This window comes from Augochlora pura, chromosome 2 (genome assembly GCF_028453695.1).
Source record: "Augochlora pura isolate Apur16 chromosome 2, APUR_v2.2.1, whole genome shotgun sequence".
Taxonomy (NCBI): domain Eukaryota; kingdom Metazoa; phylum Arthropoda; class Insecta; order Hymenoptera; family Halictidae; genus Augochlora; species Augochlora pura.
Window position 1 is genome coordinate 17,041,094 of NC_135773.1, and position 24,403 is coordinate 17,065,496.

Genomic DNA, 24,403 nt, shown 5'->3' on the forward strand with positions numbered 1-24,403 from the left:
CATTCTTTCCTAAGGAAATGGATATTCCGCAATGTATAGGATGCTCGAATCGTTTCGAGCCGTTATCAAAGTTCACTTCCGTTCTGCTAGATTATAGAAATATCATAGCGCGCATCTGTCGAACATTCGCCGATCATACAGTCGCCGATCGGATATTCGCGGATCGGTCGCCGGAGAAAGAGGCCCGGGAGAAAGGATCGAAAGCAAGAATATCTGATCGGCGAGTAACACACGGAGAAACGGTACCACCCGGGTTTTAATGAGCACTCTACCGGCACCGGCGACCCTGGGTCATTGTTCGGCTCCGTGGGTGGAAATTAATGTGGTCTTACATTACCCGATCGCCGGGGATATAATAAGATGTTTAAATATGCGACTTCACACCTGCGCCACCCCGGCCGTACATTAGCATTTTTCACTTTTACCGTCGAACAATGGGCTTGTATCGTGACTTCGCCTTTTACCGTGGAAGCGGAAACCATGATACCACCTTGCCGCAGACCTCTTATCGGGATAACCGGCTCTCGGACTCGGCCTGTGACTCATTTTAGAGCGACGGGACCGCCCCTGAAAAATCTCGGGCTCCGGATAAACGGCTCCTTTGTCTAGCTAACCGGGGGCCCGTCGAACTGCGACACCTTCCGCGACCTCCCGCGGAGCAATCGCTCGCGCCGATTACTATCCGAGGAAAGGCTCCACGGGATCTACAGTTAACCGGTGAGATATCGATGGAAAACACTGTTACCGTTATTTCGCATGTCCGTTAGCAGAGTCTCGATCTTTTGTCATCTTTTTCGCACCGGCGAAAAATGCACAAATCATGGATAAAAGTTGAAACAGTAACGACAAAAGTATCAGACATATTTGAGTACTAATTCTTATCAGTTCAATCTGTATACAAAGTGTATCAGAAATTGTTTAACAATTTCTAGATAGGGGATACCTGAGGCCATTTGAAGCAACTTTCTCCTTTACAGAAATTATCTCCGAGACATTGTCAACGTGTTATTAAGGAAAAACATTGACCAATGAGAGGCGAAGTTCAGCGATCGGGAGACGACCGAACCAGCAAGCGGAAGAAGCTTCCGCTAATTGGCTGAACCGCCTCGTGCGCTAATCTTGGCTTTGGTTGGACATCGTTTTCAATTAATAACTTGTAAACAAAGCTGCGGAGAAAATATTTGTAAAGGAAAACATTGCCCAGGAACTCTTTATTTCCCAATTGCGAGTGACATTTGGAGCACCGAGTATATATATATGTATATATATTTTGGTATTCTGCATTAAATTATACAGTTTATATAAGTGTCGTATTTAAACAAAATATGAAGGAAACCAAACAGAGTGATTTACATTGAGAGCGAGAAAGAAAAAGGGAAAGAGACAGAGCGAGAGAGAGAGAGAGAGAGAGAGAGAAAGAGAGAGATAGGTGGCACTAACTATTTAGATAATAAATGCATACTTTGTGTGTCCTAATTAGTTCAGCGGAGTTCTTCCTGCACCACTTGATATTTCAAGTGTTTGTTTCCCACCTTGTGAACAAGCGGCAAAGGTCCGCCGTTACAATCGTCCCGCAAATCAAATATCCACGTGGAATCGACTCTAACTGCCTCTGTCCGAGAAGGTAAGCTTCTCACCAATCGATCGTCACTCGAACAATCGGCATTGTGCTCGGTCGCAACAATGCTCGATCGGCGACGCAAGGGCGAGATCGAAGCCGCTCGCGGAAATTAGAAATGCTCGCGGTTCTGCGGGACGTTCTCGCGTCTTCTGACGCGGAATCGAATCCAAATCGATCCCACGGCGAGTCGATTAACCGCGGAAAAGGTCGTAGGAACGGGTGTAGCCCTCCTCCGTCGAATCTGTCCGCGTTAACGAATAGAAGTGCCACGCCCTGCGCGCGCGGACCGTACACCTGCGCCTGTTCTCCTCCTCCGCATCGCGCCGCATTCTCCACGCCGCGCCGCGCCGCGCCGCATCCTTCGCATCGAGAAGCCTGCACACCTCGTTAAAGACAAACGCCGAATCGGCCTGAGGCCATCTCTTGCCGGGCCTTCAGTTTCCGTCTCCCTTTCTCCGATTCCGTGCTGATCCGCGCCGATCCGCGCCGATCCGCACCGATCCGACCCGATCCGATCCGATCCGAGAGGCCGCGTGGGTGTCACGCCCACCGAGCGGTACCGATAGCTGCGATCTACCCTCGGCCGTGTTGTTTTTGCAAGCCGATACACTAATTTGCACATTGTTCGCGAGCTGAGCACCCCTGATTGCTTCACCCTCACCAACCTCGTCCCTTATTTCTTCAATTCGAGGCAGATCTTTGCGGTCTTATTCCTTTTCGACCGTGACCGAGACTCGGAGCAATCGATAGATTCACGATTGATCGAGAGAAGATCGAAATAGAGTGCTAAGTGGATAAATGGTTCTGCCAAAGTTACTGCAATTGATTTTGTTAATGATTTTGTTAACATTAAACGACACGTTGTAGAATGAAAAATACGAACACTTGTTTTAGAAGCATAAACTGTCCTAACAGTTTATGTGTTTATTAACCCTCGTACAGCAGACCTCGTGTCGCGTTGTTTATTATAGTACTAATAAAATCGTTTAAAAGAAGGAAATAAAAAAAAAATTAAACATTGATTTACCTTTTGTTACATAAAGAAAAGAGAAGAAGATAAGCACTTGACTTAGACGTCATAGTAAGCAAATCTAACTCGCGGATCTCGTGAGACCCTGTGTCCGCCGACATTGGGTTAACCACCATATAGTATAATAATAAAATCGTTTTCAACGGCAATTTGCTTAACTAACTAATTTGCAAATATGCGATATTTACTGGAACAATAACCAGCAGCGATTGGCAGTCCGATTGAGGATTGAGAATCTCATTCGTTCGATAACATTACTAAACAATTCCGAATAAAAGAAGTACATGCGCAATTATGCTCTAGTTCTCGACGAATTGAGCATAGAAAATAGTGCGAATAATGAACATCTCCAGGTAAGCGATAGCAGGCCCGCCTTCATTCCGACTGACTGCTCAATTACAGGCAAATAGGGGAAGCATTGACAACGTGGCGTTGCACTTTCTCAGTTCCAGCGATCGAGAAAGTGTCTAACGAGCGCAGGGGCTCACGTGGGAAATGCATCTTCGTCCGTGGAGGAGAGGATCGACGTCGAAGAAGCACCGGAGGAGATCAGAGGCCCTCCGGCTAGAGATACTGGCAGGGTGCTTAACGAGCAACGTCAAATTCTTTTTCTACAGCTCGACGCAATTAGACTCTGTCCCGTTCGACGGAGGGACGCGCGAAGAGTAATGGCGCCGCCGCTAAATTGCACGCGGGTCCCGGTCCCGGGCTGTCGAGCTGTGCGGACCTGTAAACCCCGGGATCGGGCCGGTCTCGGTCCTCGGCTGTCGAACCGCCTCTATCCTGCGAAAACGGCAACGAGACCTCAAACCGACCCGTCCGATCTCATTTTTCCCGGCAATCCCGCTGACAAATATCCCTACCACACAGCCGCGCCACCATGCGCCGTGCCGGCTTTTTCCCTAGCCCGTTAATGGCTTCGTTAGCCATGCATCGCGCGCAAATACTGTTACGACTTCTTTCGTCTGCTCTCACCGCTGCGAAAAACAACCACACGCCTGGCACGTTTCTCCTTCCTGCTCTCTGCACTTTATGCTCAGGCGATTAGGGCCTCTCCGACACGAAATCGCTGTCCGACAGTCACCTTGCTTTTTGCTCGAATACTTGTCGCGCGACGCGAACATTAAGAGATCTACAGGGTGTTTCAGGGTTAACCTCTTAAGCACGACGCGCCGCTATAGTGGCTTTCGTGAATGTTTCGTGCTTTACTCAATTGTTTTATTAATTATTCGAGTAAACGATTGACGTGAAAGTGTGTATGTACAATACACTAAGAAAATAATATATGTAATTAATACTATATACAATATATAGCTACACGGAAAAAATATATATTAAGAAAAATGGTAATTTAATTGTGATAACTTTATTAGCGCAAAATCCAGCCGTGCCTAAGAATTTAAAGCGACATACTTTAAGCACGCTTTGAGATAAATGTTTCCTCGGGCGGTGTGCTCGCAAATGCTTCCGACAACAAATGTTTATTTCTAAAGTTGCAAAACTCTGTAATGAGATCGAAATAATTCAGGTTTAAAAATTGTTGCATTTATTACTAGAAATAATTGTATTACGTTCAGAATGACTACGTCCACCGAGAAAATGTGCAATTGCTATTAATTCTTCAGCATATTCTGTTATAAGACATGTAAATAAAGAAGTTTCACGAGTAAATCAATTTTCTTTTATTAAATTCTACGTAAGATAAAATCTGATAAGAAATGTTTACTCTTTTTTGAAATCGAGTAACTTTTATTTCTAACATTTTTTCCGAAAATTTGTTGATTCCGAGATATTTAGATTTAAAGTGAATTTTTGTGAACTTAACACCCCATGGTATTAGATCATCGATTAACTATTACTCGATAGGGCATCATGAAACAGTAGTTACGAAACGTTACCGAGTAATTACGAGGGAAACCGAATAATATAAAGTCGTGGCAGAATAGCTAACAACAATAGCAGACGCGAGGTATATTATCGTTACAGGAAATAGAATTCTCGTTAGCTCGGTTTCCTCGAAATTTCGCGAATAAAAATGAAAATTTTCATGAACTCGCCAGTCTAATTATTGTGTACTTAAACTCGAACTTTTCTCGGAGGTTCTGTTGGCCCTTGGCGTGGCTATGTTTTAACAATGTAAATTCTTTTCCTCCCGGTCAGCTCCTTCGTTTTGTTCTTCCCGCTCTTTGTACTCGCGCAATCTAGATTTTGCATTTCTTCTGCGGAAAAAATTCGTGGAGAGAGCCGTTTCGCTTCTCCTCGCTATTCTTTGCAAAATGTATCTCACCGAAACGACATTTACTTATTACGTAATCAATTCATACATCTACCTACGGCTGAATTACTTTACGGTTTACACAAACAGAATAACAAACCTGCATAAATACCATTATTGCAAGAAAGTATCAAATGTAGGATGATGTAATGAATTTTTGTATTATTCATTTATTATTTATTTCCTTTTTTATTGTAGTAAATCACAAAGTTGAGCATCATTCGTGCAATTTATTCTAAATATTTCTCGGGCGATATTACGAGTACAATTTTATTTGAGAAATATTTCCAAAAAACTTTTATCCGTAGAATATTTCCAAAAAAATAGTCCGAATAAAATTTAGTTCGAACAAAATATTAAATGAATTCTTGGAATTAAATTTTACACGAACATTATATCGAATCAATTCTTCAAAAGAGATTGTCTTATTGGAATTAGCAGTTATAAGCATACGGTTTGCCTAGTTCTGTTGGCCATATAACGTCCCAATATGATTGAAGAAAAAAGTTAGAGATCCGGGCAACGTTTTGAAATTGTAAATCGTGGGATCCACGAATGATGAGCGCACTGAAAATGTCTGTAGCATCGAATCGGCCCAGGGTCGAGCTCGCGAAAGAAATCCCGCTTCATCCGCGGTCCACACCGATCATACTTCAACGCCATCCCCTCACGACTCTCGATTTTTCACGAGCATCAGTCCCCGTTCCCGGTAATTCTTTAATTTAATCGCGCGCGTTACACCGGCTCGTCGGTCACGGACGGTTTAATAGATCTCCAGGCATTAGCCGACGCGACTTAACAACCGGCAGATCGCCCGTCCGGCTCTTTCGAAAAGATTAACGCGAAGGACTGCGCGGTAACGACGCTAGACGCGTAATCGTTTCGCAGCCCGTTTCACCGTCCCGGCGATTATTCTGCGTCGGTGGGACACTCGGTTGCGACTACCGTGAACAAGGCTCGACAATCATCCTTGCCACTATGTTGCGACCGAATTAATGATACCCGCCGAGAGCCCGCGCTTCGTCGTCCTGGCGCTCGGCACCGTTATCTTTCGGCTTTTTTCGCCCGAAAAACATGATCTGCCACTCAACTGTGCCACTATATTATGCAATTCGGCGTACACGCTTTGATTTTTCCAGAAAATTTATCGGTCACCCGCAGCTGCATTCTGGGCTCATTTTACTGTGCCTCTTCATCTTGACTCTAGAAAATATCAGCGAAATCTCGAAAAATACGTAAACCGTAGTATTTTTGTCTTACTCTCTCGTGCATGATATCTTAGGCAACGCAAAAGATATATTTATGAAGACAGAATAATTTATTAAATATTTAACCTCTTAGGTACGGATGGATTTTATGCCAATAAAAATTTTCATAACTAAATCACCATTTCTCTTGATATATATTTTTTTAAAATAGTTATATATAGTATCAGCTATATAGATTTTGTATATAGCTAATCTGTATATTCATTTCTTAGTGTATTGTACCTATACACTTCCACTATAATCGTTTATTTTAATAACTAATAATCAAATTGAGTAAAGCACGAAACATCCGCGAAATCCACTATAGTGGCGCGTCGTGCCTAAAGAAGTTAAACTCTCTATGGGCCGAATTTTGTATTTAAATATAAATATGTTTATGCAACGTAACATCAACAGTTACAAATCTATATATTTAGGTTAAACGAATATTTACCAGTGCAAACAATTTTATTATGATCAATTCATTTTGTAAGTTTGAAGTAACAACAGCTTATAACAGCAGTAATAGAGTCTGTTAGGATCTAAAAGTGCTAATGCGCCTAATTCAAATCACAAAATTGTATCAAGTACAAATACTAACAAAATGATTATTGAAATGTAAAATAATAAGTTGTCGATATACAAACCCGGAGCTATTACCTACGCTTCCTTTACTTTGGAGACATTGACAGAAGCGCAAATAATGTCAATTGCACAAGATGGTTTCGTTGGTTTCAATTTGCAGATAACTTGCAAAGCATTTACTTTGATAGTTCAAGTTGATGGTGCTGCAAACCGCTATTAAATATTGCTGTCGGTTATCCCAGAGAGCTTATATAAGTAAGACGTATGTGTCATCTTGAGGAAAAACTAAAATTATTTAGTAAAATGTCGTATATTAGTTTGTGACCAGAAAATTACATGGGCCCATAGAGGTCAATTGAATTGAATTTGATTTGATTTAATTTAATTTATTGACATTACGTCTACCGGAATATGCTATCTGTTCTTAAAAAGAAATAAAACAAGAAATTTTGTTGCACCTAATAGTTATTGCATTATTGTAATAATTTAATGTAATGGTAACTTGTGCCCTGTTGCCAGCGTGATGGCGATTTATGAATCTCATGTTTGAGTGTATATGTATATCGCACAATATATACGAGTAAACATCCATTTTCTACAACAAGAGAACAAAATGGAATCACACATAAATTGGCAGAGAATCATTGTGTCAGCCAATTAGGTGAACGGTTTATGACAAATTATTTTGCATTTCATAACACTGATTGAAGTAAATTATTCCTCGGTTTGCTGTTATTGGACCATTTTGATCCAGTATATTTTCAATCGTCCTCTGGTTACACAATTTACTGAGATTACATTAAATAAATTGCTATGACACTAGTGACAAAAAATATACAAACAGTATAGCGCAACGAGAAAAATCATGAGAAATATATTTTGAAAAATTAAGCAATAGATCGGAGAATGATTAGAATTATCGCGATTTGTATAATTGTTAAACTGCTCCGTTGTCCGAGGGTTAATTACTGTCTTCGTCGTATTCCGTCGAGAAAATACCCGTAGATGTCGCATAATATATTTATGAGAGTAATATTGGCACAGTTATCGGCCATCGTTCGCGCCACCAATGAAATTCTCCTAGCGAGTGATCCTATCGTTAGAAAGGATCGTTCGCAAACCGAAAACAGAAAAAGAGGAAACGATCCGATCATTAAACATTTGCCCGACACCCGAAACACCTACTTTCCGCTTTAATTGCCCGTTGATTATCGGACTATTCGGTGTTTCGAAACGAGCATCGCCGAATGGAAGAGAGACCACCGGCAGCCATCGCAGAAACTCGAAAATATTCTTCGCTCGTCGGAAATTTATCCACAGCCGGTCTTCGTCCGGGGGAAACATTAGCTCCGCGCATCAGAATCCTGCAGAAATTCCGACGAGTCGACCGCGGCGACTATTAAACCGTGTTTAAGTTAATGGTTCCCACGAGAGGTGTCAGACCTAGGTTGATTGATCGATCGACCGAATAAAACAAAACCGTCGCGGCCGATCTTTTTTCCGTCGCGAATGACGTCGAGGCCCGCGAAAGAAATCGCTTGAATAATAATAACTGTTCGTCCTCGTTCCACGCTTTCCTTAGGCAGATTTCGTCACCGTGTCCGATTCGACGGTTACGAGCGGAATTTCATGGGTTTACAACAAAAATTAATTGTGCTGCGGAACGCTGAAAGTGTCTGGTGAATTGGACGTGTGCTGCGAGAAGAAACCCATTTCTGTGATTCGTGTTGCCTGAAACCGATGCGAAACATTTGAAATCTCGTTTCCTTTGCTTCGTTCTGCAATTTTGCAAGTATGTGTTACTACTGCAAGAAATCTTAGATTTATCGTTACGACGTAGATATTGACTGATGCATCAACGTTCTAAAACGGCTTCGAAACTGTTTCATCGTTCGCATTCGAGGGCTCCGCAGCGGAGTCCTTAAGTTTGAAGATTAATTTTAGCCTTGGAATGTAAAGAGTGAATGTAAGTATGACAAAGAATGTATGTAAGTATTCTTTACATTATTATATTAGTTTATATTTTAAGAATTGTTAGAAATGTGATTATTGCTTAGAATAGTTTTGAGAGTGAAGGGTTAATTACGGAAACATGCTGGTAAAAAGAAGCCTTTCATGTATTTTGGTTTTAAATTGTTGTTTTTGCAGACATTCTTTTTTAAGGAACGGTAGAAAACATTCCTTTACTTAAGCTTAGATTAAACTAGAAATGGTGTAAATAAACAGATTCAGTCTTGTCAAGAGCTCGGTAGGTTAAATGTTAAAAAATTGCTTCTCTTCAATTTTTCTAAATACTACAAAACCTAATACGTTCTTTCTAAATCTACTCAAAGGCTAGTGTCACATATACATATATTTCCGACCTGACAGTCAACGAGTTAATTGGTTTTAATCAATCACATACGATTTATGAATTCCACGAAACTAGAACTTTTATTTTAACACTTAAACGATTGCTCACGAGATTTCTCGTGTTTCAATGCATAAAGGAACTTAAACATGATACAAGCATAAAAATAAACACACAAAACTACCTTTATATAATAAGCATAATATAAGCATAAAAATTATCTTTATAATATATTAGTTATAAAATTAATAAATATCTATACTTTTAATTTCCTTCTAATATTTTTTAATTCTATTTCTTTCCGTTCATAATTCAACCAAACCATTTATCAATTGTCGAATAGTTTTTCCCATGACAAGAAAACCATTCGTTGAACCAATTTTAACATAAATCGTCTAGTCAATGAACATTTCCATCATATTTACGAGTCTTTCCCGAACGGTGTGTAGGACGAGTCATTCTTAGTCGGAAAATATAAGATCATTGTTCCCTAACGTTCACGTCCCTAGATTTGTCGCATATCTTGGAAAATGTTGCATGCGCATTCGATGTTTGGCTAAACCGATTGTCCCGCCCGGGAAGCACGTGTGCAGAGTGTAAAAGTCGCAAGGATCTGGGATGTTCGTGCGCATAGCTCGCCGGGAACGGGCACGATTATACTGTCCCATTAATAATTATAGCGGCTCGTAACGCGCATCCTGCCGCGCGGCAGCTCGCCTAAAAACGGGACGCGTCGGAGCCGCGATTTTTCAGCTCCCACGAGCCAGGTTAAAAGCCAATTCCAGGATCGGCGCAGCTCTAAACGATAATTGCGAGCGGTCGCTATCAAACGAGGAAGTATCCCCCATGAATTTTCCCAGGCGCACGCAGCATCGGCTACAATGTAACCGACGCGGGTCGTCGATCCATTCCGGCGGATACCGAGCATTTTAACGATCTCTCCTCCCTCTCTCGCTCTACCAGTTCGTTCTTTCCCTCTCTCGGTGTGTCTCGCAGTCTCTCACTCTCGAGCGATTCGCTAAATTCGCTCCATATCGGACGCAGAATCGCGAGAGACCTCGTCAAGGATCGTCCAGGTTAAACTGGGTTATCCGGCAGCCGGGCGTCTTTATTTACGTTCCCGAACCCGATCACCGGCTCGGATTATCCGCGACTTTTCCAGATCCCGGCCGCGATAGGCCTCGGGTTTCATTAAGAGGTTCGTAGCCAATTAGCGTCGGCTCGGGCCGAGCTCGCAGCGGCGCGCGCGACCGGTAGGAAGTCGTGCAAACGCGGCGCGGCGCGGTACGACGGCTGCGCACCGATGCGGAGGAAATCTACGTAATTGATATTTAGGATATTACTCTTAAGAGCCACGGAGACGTGTAATCAGCGGATAACTGTATCCGCCAATGAGCGTAACTCTGAAATTACACGTGGGATCGCGCCGCGCCGTGGCACCGCGATCGCCCGACCGCTCTGTATGCTGCGCGGTTCCGGTCACGGACTAAATGCGAAACGGCTGCCGATTTTTAACCGCGGTTGGGAAACTGTACTCGACGAAACGCTAATCGAGCTAGCTCATATCGATTTTGATACGCTACGGACAAGCTTTTTCCCTGTCTACGAAAAATATCTCGCGGCAAGTCGGAGAAATGGACGAAACGTTCGTGCAACTTGTGCATGTCTTACAGTTGTGAACAAAATTAGTGTTTTATAATATCTTATTTTTACAGTTATAAAATTGTGTAACTGATGTTGACAATGTATTGGCACAGATCAGAGGCAGGTAAAAGTCGATTCGGATAAGAGACATAGACCGACGAGTGACATTTTATATTTGACATTGTCGAATAAATATACAGGTTGGTCCACCCAACTTGTGCTCCTCCTGTAACTTTCGAATTTATGCATTGTGCAACAAATTTTTCAATACAAAAGTTGCATGATTTATTTTTGATAGCCTATTTATTTTTGACAAATAAAGCCGTAGCAGAGATTTGAAGCTTAATTTTCTTCTCTTAGATGGGATACTACATGTTTCATCTCAGAATATGGAAGAAGAAAGTTAACATTTAAATATCCGAAATGACTCAACCTATCAAGAAATTAATGCACTATGTATTATGCCATTTTAAACCACGCAACATTCGTATTGTACATTCTTGTTAACGCATATTTTAGAAATTGCAGGGGGTGCACAAGTTGCGTGGACCATCCTGTATATCCAATTGAATGAAATTTTACCGAGATAAAAGTTTATCCGTGTAAGAATTTATGCAAGTACGACAAAATATTTAACTAAACAAAATTCATTTAGATAATGTTGGACAGATATTTATTCAAACAATTCGAATACTGCCGCACTTTGGAAAAAGATTGAATGAAGTAACAATTTTGAATCTCGAAAGTACCGTGATTACCAATACCCTTACTCCATCCCTTGACTAAGGAATCCGAGTGTAGAAGATTGAAATGATTGAGAGATGATATATCTAGCTAATTAACTTCTCGTTCCCGCAGCGATTACAGACCAAATTGATCTCGTCCCAAAAATCTGCAGCTTGATTATGGTTCGAATACAGATTAAATTGATCTCGCTAAAAAATGTTATGTTTGATCATGTAGAATGAAATGTCGTTTACATCTTGCAATAGTAAACTTTCAAGATTATTGGCGCAATGATTTTGTCAGATTGCGAAAGTTTCTGCGCGGATCTGTTTGCCGCGCGTTCATTACAAACAAACTTGATAATGATCGGTTCTTCGGCATCGGCGATCTTCCGCGAAATCCGAAGGTACACTGTTTAGCGAGGAAAGTTTGTTCTCGGGGCTGTAGCCTGGAAGAAGCTGGAAAAAGGAGAAGACGGTCCCCACAGCGAGGATCTGAAGGATGCCCTTGACTTCTCAGGACACGGTGGAAGCGACGCCGCGCCGGGGTCCGAGTGTCTTGGAAGCGCAAACGTTTCGATAGCTCTGCGGAAAGTCTACAAACCGCCCCCGCGGCCCTTCGAGTATCATCGATACCCGATGGAAATCCTTTTAAATTCCCGCGGAAGGAGCCGGCAGCTGGGAAAAGGGGGACCATCGAGTAGCCGTCGAGGGCCGATCGAGACCCTCTCGAGGAAAAGAGTACGCGAGTCGAATAGAGAGACCTCGATGCGAATAAATGCCGATGCCCGATGCTGGGTATCAATGGCTCGTGCCCTCTTCCCAGATTTACTTTCATTGATCCGCCGCGCGTAAATTATGATTCCTGCCCGGTAATGTTCTCGATCGGTCATCGAAATTCAATAGCGCGTAGCCGCTCACTCGGCCTCTGCTATTCATCCCAGCGGCGAGCGCATTCAATCGAACGCGAAATCATTTTCTTAACCGAGGTAACGGTTCCTGACGCGCGATTCTAACATGGAAGGATCTTCGGTTGCCCATCCGACGTTGTTCGATCTGGATCGAGCTCTGGATGGAGCAACTTCATCGCCGAAGACGTTTATTTGCTTTAACTGCGGCGGATGGCTTATGATTTCATGTTTTGTAATAATAATAATCGTAATAATCGTAATAAACATCAGAACCCATAATAAAAAACGAAAACTACACGATATATTGGGACAGAACCATTCACGCCGATAAAACAGTAATCCATAATAGATCAGATATAACACTGCAAGGCAAGAAGGAAAGGTCTATCTACCTCATAGGCATATCGATCCAAAGTGATACAAATATAATAACCAAATACAAAGAATATGGAAACAAGAAAAAGTCATAGTATTACCGTGCATTATATCAGCCGCAGGTATTGCACCACATTCACTCACAGAAAACCTAAAGAAAAAGATTTACCTGCACATGCATAAAGCAATAATATTAAAAATGTGCCAAATAGATCGGTCTTTCCTACAACTAGAAACGTAAAAACACACAATAGCAAAAAACTACAGTTTTGGCTTTAAGCTCGTCAATCGAATTAAAACCCAGATATAACACTAGAGAAAGAATGAATAATCGTAAGAATAAGAAAAGCAGCAATAATCATAATATTAATAATCATAATAATAATAATAACATTAATAATCGTAATAATAATAATAGTAACAGTATTTCTATCCACATATACGAATAAAACATCCATTTCTAACAAAAAAGAGAGTAAGAGAAGAGATTTTGTAGCCGTCACACGAATATGTTAAAAACAATAATACATGTATACGAGTCTTATGAGAGAAAATACGAGACTTTAGACAGTATGTGCATCACATTCGTCATTCAAGTGTAGCAAGATTTAAAAATTAGCCGAGGATTGGCCCTGTGCGCTGCCACCAGGCTCGAATAAATTACCCTTTTATTCGCAATAAAGCAAGTACCTTGTTATAGTCAAGCGGAGCCGCGTTTATTCGTAAACCACAGAAGGGAAACAGTACCTGTTCTAAGCGATCCGGTGGTTAATGAAGTTAGTGAAAGATAAACTTGAAAAATGATAATTTATCGCAGTGATTACTATGGCGCTGATCCTCGAGCACTTACGGCAAATTCAACTGCAATGAGATAAAAGCTTTAATGAACTTGATTGCTGATTTACTATTCTTCTGTGCTTAATGAGACTGTTGATTAAAATTACAAGCTCCTTAGAATTATATAGTTCCTGATTTCGATAATTCCTATTAATCTCGTAACCAAGTTTGATGTGCTCAATTATATACGAACAAAGTTGTTATTTTTGTCTTTGCTTCTTCGGGCGGTTTAAAAATCATTTAATCGATCCGCGCTCGTTATTGTACCCGTCAACAGAAGGGTGCATTTGAAAGGGTTGTAATTGGTTTGAAGCTTTCAAATTACGTGAACGTGTAGCTGAAACGGTATCGTCTAACGTCGACAATCAGAATTTAGGTTGCCACCTACCCGCGTTTACATATAAAACTGTAAAATACATGGATTTTAAAAGAAATACAATTTTTCTAGAACAAATATTTTTTCATTGAATGAGACACTACCGTCATCTCAAAAATGATCAATCTTTTTATAATGAAATTATACTTATTTTGTAACTAGTATATTACATATAACTAATTACACATAATTTGAAACCGCTACCAATTAATACGTAATTGCAGCAAACAATTAACTCTTTTCATACTTGAAAGTAACATTTTTCTTTTCTTTGCTATAACGTTGTATGATGTACTGTTTCCTTCCACAAAGTTTTTGTTTATAGCATTTGATCAAGCATTTCTCCAAGAATGTTCGTATATAGCATCGATTAGTCTTTTTTTTATCACAGCAGTTAAGCAAGTTAAAGTTCCAATGTTGTTACCAACAAAGTGTTCCATATATGGTAATTCTCCTCTACATGAAACGTTGAATACGACGATGGAAGAACTACCATGACTAAAGCAAGAAAAATGCATACAGAAAGGGAATCTATCCTAGGTAAATGTTAACAATTGAATTAATTTGAAAAATTGACCTGTAACAAAATATTTGTTAGTTAAATTCTGTTTATTGGATGCAATGCATCCGCAGGACAGACGGATACCCGGTTTATCTAGATGCAATGTTAAAATTGACGGAGGTTGTAACTTTACAATAGGAAAATTCCCCTTGAATGATTTTGCGTAGATAGCTGAGACCAGAAATAGTATAGTATGTCTGTTCTCGGGAGTGAGCAGGTTGAATGTTCGCAAAGGTACGCTATAACTATGGTTAATACGCGATTCTGGTTGTTCTATTTTATATGCCAGACAATAGGGAGAACGCGTCGGGTTTTTCCAATTAGGTATGTGTATTTTTGTATATTTGCTAAAACGTTTGCTACCAATATTACAGCGTAATTTATGCGAGCTATAGCATCGTCTGGACTGACAGGAGAGTGCAATGAAAATTTGATAGGTCTCGAGAGGTCCTCTGCGGCGACGGGGTTAGCAAAATCATCCCCAGGATTCCTCGATTGAACAAAGAGGCGGACGTCGTTCTTCGTTGATTCGCGCGCGCAGTTTCGCAAAAGGTGCAAAACGAGCGGGAAACATGAAACGGGCCGTGCTGGCCCCGATGCCGGCCGTGCTCGTCCCGAGGGCCAACACGAAACAATGAGCTCTGTAATCTTCTCGGAGCAACGACGCTCCCCAGGACCCTTTTCACGCGCCACCATAGCCCTGGGCTTCCAGTTTTTCAGCCAGACACCGCGCCGCCCGCGCCGATCGCCGCGGAATTGAGCGATCAAGGATCGATCCGCCCGATCGATCGCCGCCACTCGCTTCTGAGACGCCGAAAAGATGACTAACGGGCCCGACAAAAATTACGCTGCTCGCCGATGCGCCGAAATCGTCACTGATAATGCGCCACGGTAGTCCCGCGTTCGCCGATCATGCTTCACCCTACTTGATACTTGTTTTAACCCTTCCTCGATCACAAGTCTTTCGGGCATCTCAAATGATGCCTATAGTGGCAAATTTTTCCGTGAGAGCTAACTCGAATGACCCAATTTAATGCTACGGACCCAAGTATCTCATTCTTACTCTGCATATACTCGACTTCATGTACCACTTTCAGTACTACATATACTCGTAGTACTTCATATACTATCACAGCTGTTTAAACTGATTACTCATTAATGCCAATCGTCAGTACAATTCACTCGACTTTTTTCATGTAACTACTTTACTTCGTTCGATCGCTCTACCATCACTATTGTACGCAACCATCCTTAATTCTTTCATTAATGTTACGACCGTCATCATCATTCTTATTATCGTTGTTATACATTCGTACTTATGTACTCGTTATCATTGCTCTTTCTCCAACGATGTCATTACAACATTCTCTGTAACAAAGAGACCATTCCGTATATCTTGACATAATAAACATATTGTATCTCCATCTACACACATTTTTACAAACATGAGAATATCGTGTTCGTATAAAAGTAATAAATTACAGTAAACACTGCCGTAATTATTGCTATTATTTCGTGTCCGCAAAAATTACGAGGCAGTTAAAATGAACAAGACGGACGAGACATCCTGTATAAAAATAAAAAAAACACGGCACGAAATGAAGGTAATCGGATCCCCCTACGTATTCAGCTGTTTCAAAAAATTGCGAACAAATGGAGAATATATTCGAAATACTTCCACATTAAATCCATCATATCCGACAATCCTAGAATTACAGTAACGAGCTTTATAATTGCATCACGAGTAATTACCGAGTCTCTGGCGTGTATTTTTCGACGCGACGCAGTTTTGTCGAAATATCAGCTCGGCCGCGGAACGCGCCGAATAAAATTGCGTGGAAAGATTTTTCGTCCCATCCTTCCCGCTGCGAAGTTTCACGTGCAAATGAATCGGATCACGCTGGCGTACGCGTAACCGAGTGCGACGGCCCTCGTCGCTTATTAATATCGCAGCCGGCGCGATTCCGCTCCTATAAAGCGCGCGAAACATTTGATTCGGCCGGCCGAAAATCCTGTCGAGAATTTCGTGTAAATAAATCGAGAGAACCGGCCGCTCTCGCCGCTCTCGCCGCCCCATCCGGATGGAATTGCTCTGCGCGCTAACCTCGAGTTCCACGCGCTCGAAATCGCGAGCCCGGTTAAGTCCGCGATGGGAAATCAATCCGCGAAATTGCTCGATGACCCTCGTCCCTTTATTTTTCATCATCGGCACGACGGGCTTTCGTTTCGGAACGGTCATCGATCGGAATTCCGTCTATCCGGTTCCAATACGTCCATAATTGTTGCGCAACATTCTACGTAGACCTCGATTGACTCCAGATGCTAGCAATAACATCGGACGTACGTACACCGTCGAAAATTTTCATAAATATCGTCCAGGGATTTTGTTCAGATTTTTCGAGCGATCGATTTCAATATGTTCTTCGTTGCTTTCGCGAGGCGAGAGATCTTCGTCGCACGTCATCAGCAACTCCGCGACTTCATTTTATGTTCTAGTTCGAGCGATTCGAACGAGACGTTACGCTTGTGTAAAATTAGTTGGTTTCGCCGAGTGTTGAGTGTTAAACATTCTTATCGCAACGTTTTCGTAATTTTCTTCCAGTTAAGTGTCGTGCTAATTTTCTTCCAATTATACATCGCACTAATTTTCACTCTCAGCTCTCTCAATGAGTGAACTTAGAGAAATAATAGAGACGGACTTCTTCAATGTTACATATACATGTGTATGGAACGTTAATTTAGGTTAAATGTTCACGTAGGCGCGTGTTGTCGAGCACGGTATAATCGGACTCGGCGTAATCGGTGTAATCGTAACTTTGCGTCCTAATTGCGTGTAGTACAGCGACACATCCGACCGATTCAAACGATAGAAAAAAAATAACGGATAATGTATGGTCGTCACGCATCGTCGATTTGGACGCCACCGTGCATGCGTTATCTTCGTCGCTCGCTTGACGGTCGGTCGGATCGGACGACAACGGTTTTGACGTCGCGCTACGTCTAATTAGGTCACGGCGTGCGCTGAACTTCATAATCGGATCGATGTCAGGTTGTCGCCGAGCATGGAACGCGGAAGACATTCGTGGCAGTCGCTTTGTATTTTTTTCCATCTGAAATTATATTCTTCGAGGCCGGGTCGCCCGCGAAACCGGATACGCCTATTAGACGGCGGCTTAGAAGTTGGAGTTACTGGCAGGACATCTGGACACTGGCTACTTCGAGCAGACTCCATAACTTTGCAAATGTATTCGAGTGGTAACGATGTCGTTTCTTCCTGTCTTTATTCCGTGGAGGCAACAATTTTCTACGAGGATGTAGAACCGTTCGAGCACACCGCGAAAGTCGACGTGATCAAATGTATCTTTCAACTGTTCTTTAATAGCAAGCCTACCGAGCCGGTCAGAGTCACCAGTTTCACATATTTAATTTTAAAGTTGCTGACATCGGAGAGATTCTTTCATGGAAAATCATTGAACAGATTCGTTAATTCAAGCATACATTATCAGCAGAAGGACGGAAGTAATGATCTGCCAGATATTTTTTAGACTCGGTAGATTTAATGTATATTCGCTTATTAATATTTTGTATATCACTTGAAGAACATCGAATTAATCCTGTGAATACCGTGAACGAAAATTGTAACTCATAGTATGATATGTGTTTCTCGATGACATTTAATAACAGAGAAATTCGTTCATTTTACAACTCATGCTCCTTCGGGATCACATTGTTTTCCCAGAGATAGATACAATAATGCCGCTTAGCGTGTTCGCTAGCATTTAATAAAATATAAAATGGAATGATTTAAAATAAAATAAAATATGGAAACAATAAAATAAATACAGCAGCATTGTCTATGAATAACTATGTATGCAACATGAAAATGAGTTTCTGACTTACAAAATGCTTCGAATAAAAGAGATTTACAACGACAGAAAATTCGGGTCGCGTTTAACTTTGTACTACTGCTGATTTGTGCTGAAATGTTCGCTCGACTGCCGTCTCTTGCAATTAACCCGGATGATTTGTCTTCTGCTCGCAGAGCTGCGGTCCAATTATGATCTTAGCCCTTTGAAATAACGCTAAAATAGTTTCGGCCAACTTTTCGAAGCAAATATCCCAGTGCTTGCCGGGCGTCTGGGTTACGGGGAGCAAAATCGAAATAAAAGGGCGGGAAAGAGAGAGAGAGAGAGAGAGAGAGAGAGAGAGAGAGGGAAGCGACCGAGCATAGAACGGGCCAGAGAAGGAGAGGCACATTATTATCGGGGGTATTTACGGGAATTCGCGACGGAATCGTTGCGTGTCCGGTGCCGATGCAGTCATAAACAAGGGGCCATTAATTTAGCAAGGAAGAATGCCCAATATCCTTCGAAAGCTTTTGCGGCGATCCACCGATAGGCAGCTAACGCGCGGATAAAATAAGTTTAGGGGCGTGAAATTGGCAGTAATTTTACAAGCCATAACGATCTACTAAATCTGTAAAATAATTAAGGGCGCAGATGTTCCAGCCGGAGCACACCAGACACCGACACCGACCTTCCTCACCCTTCACCCCACCCCCCTTTGTGCCTTAGCTACTGCAAAGACGCCCTTCCCACTCGCCCTACCAACACCGTGTTCCGTCTTTCGTTCGCTTCGTTATTTTTCTAACGAGAAGAACCCTCGGCCTACCCCCCCCCCCCTTTCTCTCACGAAACGCACAAGATCCCTTCCTTGCCTTTTATTGCACGGTATGACCAAGTATGGCAACGCGAGATAGCCCCTGTTTACACGAGTACCCTATTTCAATTACGGACGATTGGGCCTCGTTTACAGAACGAGTTACACCGCCGACGGAACGTGTACCGAAATCCGACCCGATGGAAATTAATTAGAAAATCACCGGAATACTTATTCTCATTTCTTTTTGGAGGTTAGAAGACTTCCGGAAAGACATTAGAAACTGTCTTTCGACTTAACCCCTTGACTACTGTGGCAGCCTATAGGCGCTTAGAGATTTTGCGTTTGTAACACTGAGAGCGCCTATAGGCGTTCTGACAATTTTATTGATTATTATTCCGATAGATCTTAGCACGATTGGGCAATAGGAGCAAATGTGTAGCGCAACAGAAACAACAAAAGAAGTGAGACACATTACGAATGTAAGAAATGTGATGTAAGATTTTGTATTTTTCCATGTTTCGAATTGTACCACACTTTACTAGATTGCTAGATATGTTGCGAAGAAAGCCTTACATTAATATTACATGTTCAATGATTACAGTAGCAATTCGGTTCAGAATACGAAGAAAGAAATGGCATTGTTTTAATGTAGTGAAATTTGGTTTCTTGGTCATTGAGATATGTTTTCATAAAACTGCATCCCTACCGAAAAATTTGCCGTTCTCGGCACACATCGTAACTCAATTTCTGCCGTATGGTAAGGCGGGTGCGTATCATAGTCTGCTGTAGTCAAGGGGTTAAGATTGGTTCTCGAGGGTGCGTGCACCTCCTGGTGGTAAGCAGAGGTATCCCGGATTAATCTGATTCGCTGGTGCACGTATCAACGTGAAAATCGTGTGCAATTATTAAAACCAATAGAAATCAATACGCAGACAGAAACAATTAAACTGCGGATTTATGCATTTATGACAAAAATGAATGGCTGCGATTTAAAACAGAAGAAAGATTAAAAAAATCAAATCCATTACAATGACTAAAGGAAGAATGGACTTACAATATTTCTTGCACTAATGCGGACCATTTTCACTTTGCATAAAGATCTACAGGCTAGTAATAACTTCCGCAAGGAAAGGTGATAAGCGCTCCGTAGCTGCTCGCGTTGCGATTTACCTGACTTGTTCTTCAAGTGGTCGTCGTAGTAACCAGACGATTCCAACCGTAAAAGTATTATCTGCTTAAGAATATATTCATTTATCCAGTGCAAAGATCCAACAACAATTTAATTTAAATAAACGCTGTTAAGTGCTCGAGTGCATTGGCACGATTTGCAGGAAGTAGAATCAGCGGACCATGATCAGACACGCCAGCCACTGCCAATGCGATTCTTATTCGCCTTACTTCTTCGCGTAGAATAATCGCCGTTTCGGCGATCGTAGTTGTATTTGCTACTATGTTTGTCGCCAACTAAACGCACAGATTTCTTTATTCTGAACAATTTTATAGATTCAAAGCGAATAAAGAGATCTGTATTCTGGACAATTTTATAGATTCAGAGCAAAACGGGTATCTCGTCAACCTGGAAATGGTGTTTTATTCCACGCATTTCCAAGGTGGTATTTTCTGTTTAAAGGAGCTTTCGTTGTCGAGCGAGGCAAATTCTGGCAAATTAATTTAAGTTGACTCAAGTCGTGGGAGGATTTCCATGGAATCGTAGCTCGCGATCAAAATCAAAAAGCGACCAGAGGGAGAAGAACCCCGTTCGCGGGGACGCGCGACTACCGGATGCCCGGAGCCCGGCCGCGAATCACTGTAATTTAATAAATTACGAGAGCTGCCGTCCCGGGGCAAATTGTAGCATAATCATTCATTAGTAGGTCGTGACTTCGCGTCCGTGTGGACGAGAGTACGATACGCGGCGGCCAGCCATTACCCGGAGCCTTCTTCGGTTTGCGGTGGGCCGAACCATTCCGTTCTCCGTATTCTCTCTCTCTCTCTCCACGATCATGGTGTTTCTTGAAATCTAAGTGTATTTCACGCATTCTTGGAGCTTAATTACTACAATAGCACTGAAAAAATAATTAAACTAATTGAATGAAATTCAACGATAAAAATCGCCAGTGTTCAAGTCGCTAGATGTTAAATATGCTTATTTCAGAAAGGAACATGCGCACGAGTTTATGGAATTTTTATCAAGATTGAAATTGTTACAGAATATAAAATCAAAGCGCCCTGTTTACAATGACACTTTAAAACTTCTACAATTATTCGTTATCATTTTATCACGCATTAATTGACAGTTATTAAACCATACCAAGAGACAGTTCGAAAATGTTCCCTTCAATAATAATCTCGGTAAATATTTTTCACGGCCGAAAAAATTTTTGTCGTGTTTGAAATCGTCATGGATTTGACACCAAACTCGGTGTACAATTTTTCGTTTGGTCACACCTTCATATTTAATTAGCACATCGTACAAAGAGAAGAATCAATAATTTTGACATAAATGTACAATCGCCTCGTACGTTGTCACACGATAACACGAGGAACAAGATTGCAGCTCTTCGTGCAGAATGGATCGAGCCAAGACAAATCCGGCTTTAAGTGGGAATCACCATTACTCCTGGCGGAAGCGTAGAGCGAACGCGAGCGAGCGAGCGAGCAGCGAAAAAAGAGAATCGACGCGGATCGAGTGAAGACTGTAACCCTTTTAACGCTTTATTTTCTGGTTCGATCGGAGGGGCGAGAGTCCGATGCGCCGCCGCTCTCGGACAGTTAATTTTATGGTGGTTAATTTCAGCTTGCCGGCTGAAACGGAGTCGTCCGGGTTCCTGAAACGACGCGACGCCCGCCGAAGAGGAAGCCGCGATTGTCTTTTTCGTGTCGCTCTCGCCGCGGAACCACGAGAAATTGTTTAATAGCACGATCCCGGGCTACTTAAGACGATCGAAGGACGTGTTGATACTGGTAATTCATCGATCGAAACTTCTAAACGCAAACTGCGACGTGTCAGATACGATCTCGAACGTCCCGAACGACTCGCTGTTTACAATTTGTTCGGCATCGAAGATTCTGAGGAAATCGTTGCACGCCGATTGCCACCAAATTTGCAATGTTCACAATGCGCGCAATCGCAGTTTCTTCCTGCGGGCTGTCGAAAGCACCGCTAGCCATTAACCAGATAAGTGTGTTTGACGACTATGTATACCCGTCGTGGAGCCGAAATTTTGTTAGAATTTGTTGGGTCGAGTTCGCGTACGTAATTACCGCGAATCACTCGATAGCGCGTATGTATAGAGAATCGAGGAATCAACTGGTTTTTTGTATCTAACAATTTATCGAATTCTAGTGACACTTGATATGGAATGGGTTTCGGATTTCACGGAGCGGATGTTGGATGTATGGGCTGTAGCGATGCCTTGTATTCATTACTTTTCGTTGCTTTTTGTCGTTGCTTCTCGCTCGCCACTCCGTTACTCCGTCAACGCTGGTCACTGTCTCTTTCCTTTCTGCGTCACTGTCTCTTTGCTTATTAATCATTTCTGGAAAATGCCTTATATTTATACGTTTTTAGTGATCGGGTAAGAACCAATTACAATTGAGTGTTTGAAGGGCGCTTGTACGCGAGTGTGGTGGTCGGTCGGTCGGCCGATGGGTTTTTCCAAGGAGGAGCGACTTCGACCGTTTTATGGCCTTAAAACATTTCTTTGTACTTGCAGAAAAATTGTTGTTCCCGGACGGAACACAATTTAATATTTAAATTGTAATTCTGGCGGAAACTAAATTATATTCGTAAATTTTAATATGTTTAGAGGTCAAGACGAAATGAAACAAACGAAGGAAAATTATAAATAATTTGAGTTGGATTCCCTACTATACCCGTCATCGCTTGATTATTGCGACACACGCTGGTGGGCGCTTTGCAAAGAGATCGCCAGAGTTAACTGGTTAATATTAACTCTAGGATTCCTAACTTCTAGTCGCACAGTAAAATCGTGATAAATTAAAAACTTCTTGATTTTTGTAACGAATCTTTTTTATTTTACGCGATGCTTAATAATGTTTTATTATTCTGTGGTTTATTTTATTTCGTCTAAATATTTGTTCTTTTAGATACGCACTTGCAATGACCCATATTCACACGATCAGTGCAAGTCTATTAGGAAAACGTAATAATACGGGTCCTGTAATTAATGTGTTGAGTTATTAGAGAATTATGGATAAGGAAGACTCATTTTGTATTCCTATAAGAGAAAAGTGATGTAAATATTATTATCTCTGTTCGGATTATGTGTATTTATACAATACTGTTAAATAATACATTTAAATACCTGCAGAAATAAAATATACAGAATTGATGAAAATTTAAATGCAAATTTTATGGAGTTCATATTATGCATAGACATACATAATTCTAAACACTGAGAATATTAAAAGAAACTGAGAATATCCTATGTATTAACCCTTTGCGGACGGGTGTCGGATATATCCGCCCAATTCTCGCGCTGCGAGAATTATACCTTGCATGTAGGTGATTGTTTCGAGCTATACCACACAAAGCAAGAGTATAAAAAGTCTCCTGTGTAAACACGATTAAATTTGTTTGATTACGGTTTTGTTAGATTTTATAACAAACTTATTTAAATAAAGCTTTAGTTTCTATAACGCAAACGCGCGACTTGAATATTTTCTGTACTGCGCGCTCCAATACCCGTCGTCCACAGCGACGCTCGCCCGTCGTGCGCCTCCGTCCGCAAAGGGCTAATATAAACTTATTAAAATGATCAAAGAAATAAATAAACTCGTGTTTGGCTCATGTGCCTCGCAATTTATGCGAACAATTTCTATTTTGCACAAAGATCCGCACGCAGTCTAGTCATTGTCGAACAGCTTTATTTTATTCGAAAATATTAGGTCTACCGGATAAACTTATGTCTGCCAATGTCATTTTATTTGCGACATACATTTTTCAAAAATGATATTCATAAATCACCATCATGCTGGCAACAGGGCATAAGTTACGATTATATTAAATTATTATAATAATACAATAAATATTAGGTGCATACAAAATTTACTGTTTTCTTTCTTTTGAAGAACAGACAGAATTTTTCAGTAGATCTAATAGTTTGAAACTACCGAATCGAAAATTGAAGAATGGTGGCCAGGTTTCTGCGCGCGCCACAAAGATCGTCAGAGTTCCGAT

The 24,403-nt window shown here is 41.5% G+C and overlaps 1 protein-coding gene across 1 annotated transcript in view; it reads right to left on the minus strand.

Moving 5' to 3' along the window:
* LOC144478262 (uncharacterized) overlaps positions 1–24,403 on the minus strand; it is a 431,063-nt gene that overhangs the window by 338,445 nt on the left and 68,215 nt on the right. The gene's annotated exons all lie outside the window — the stretch shown is intronic.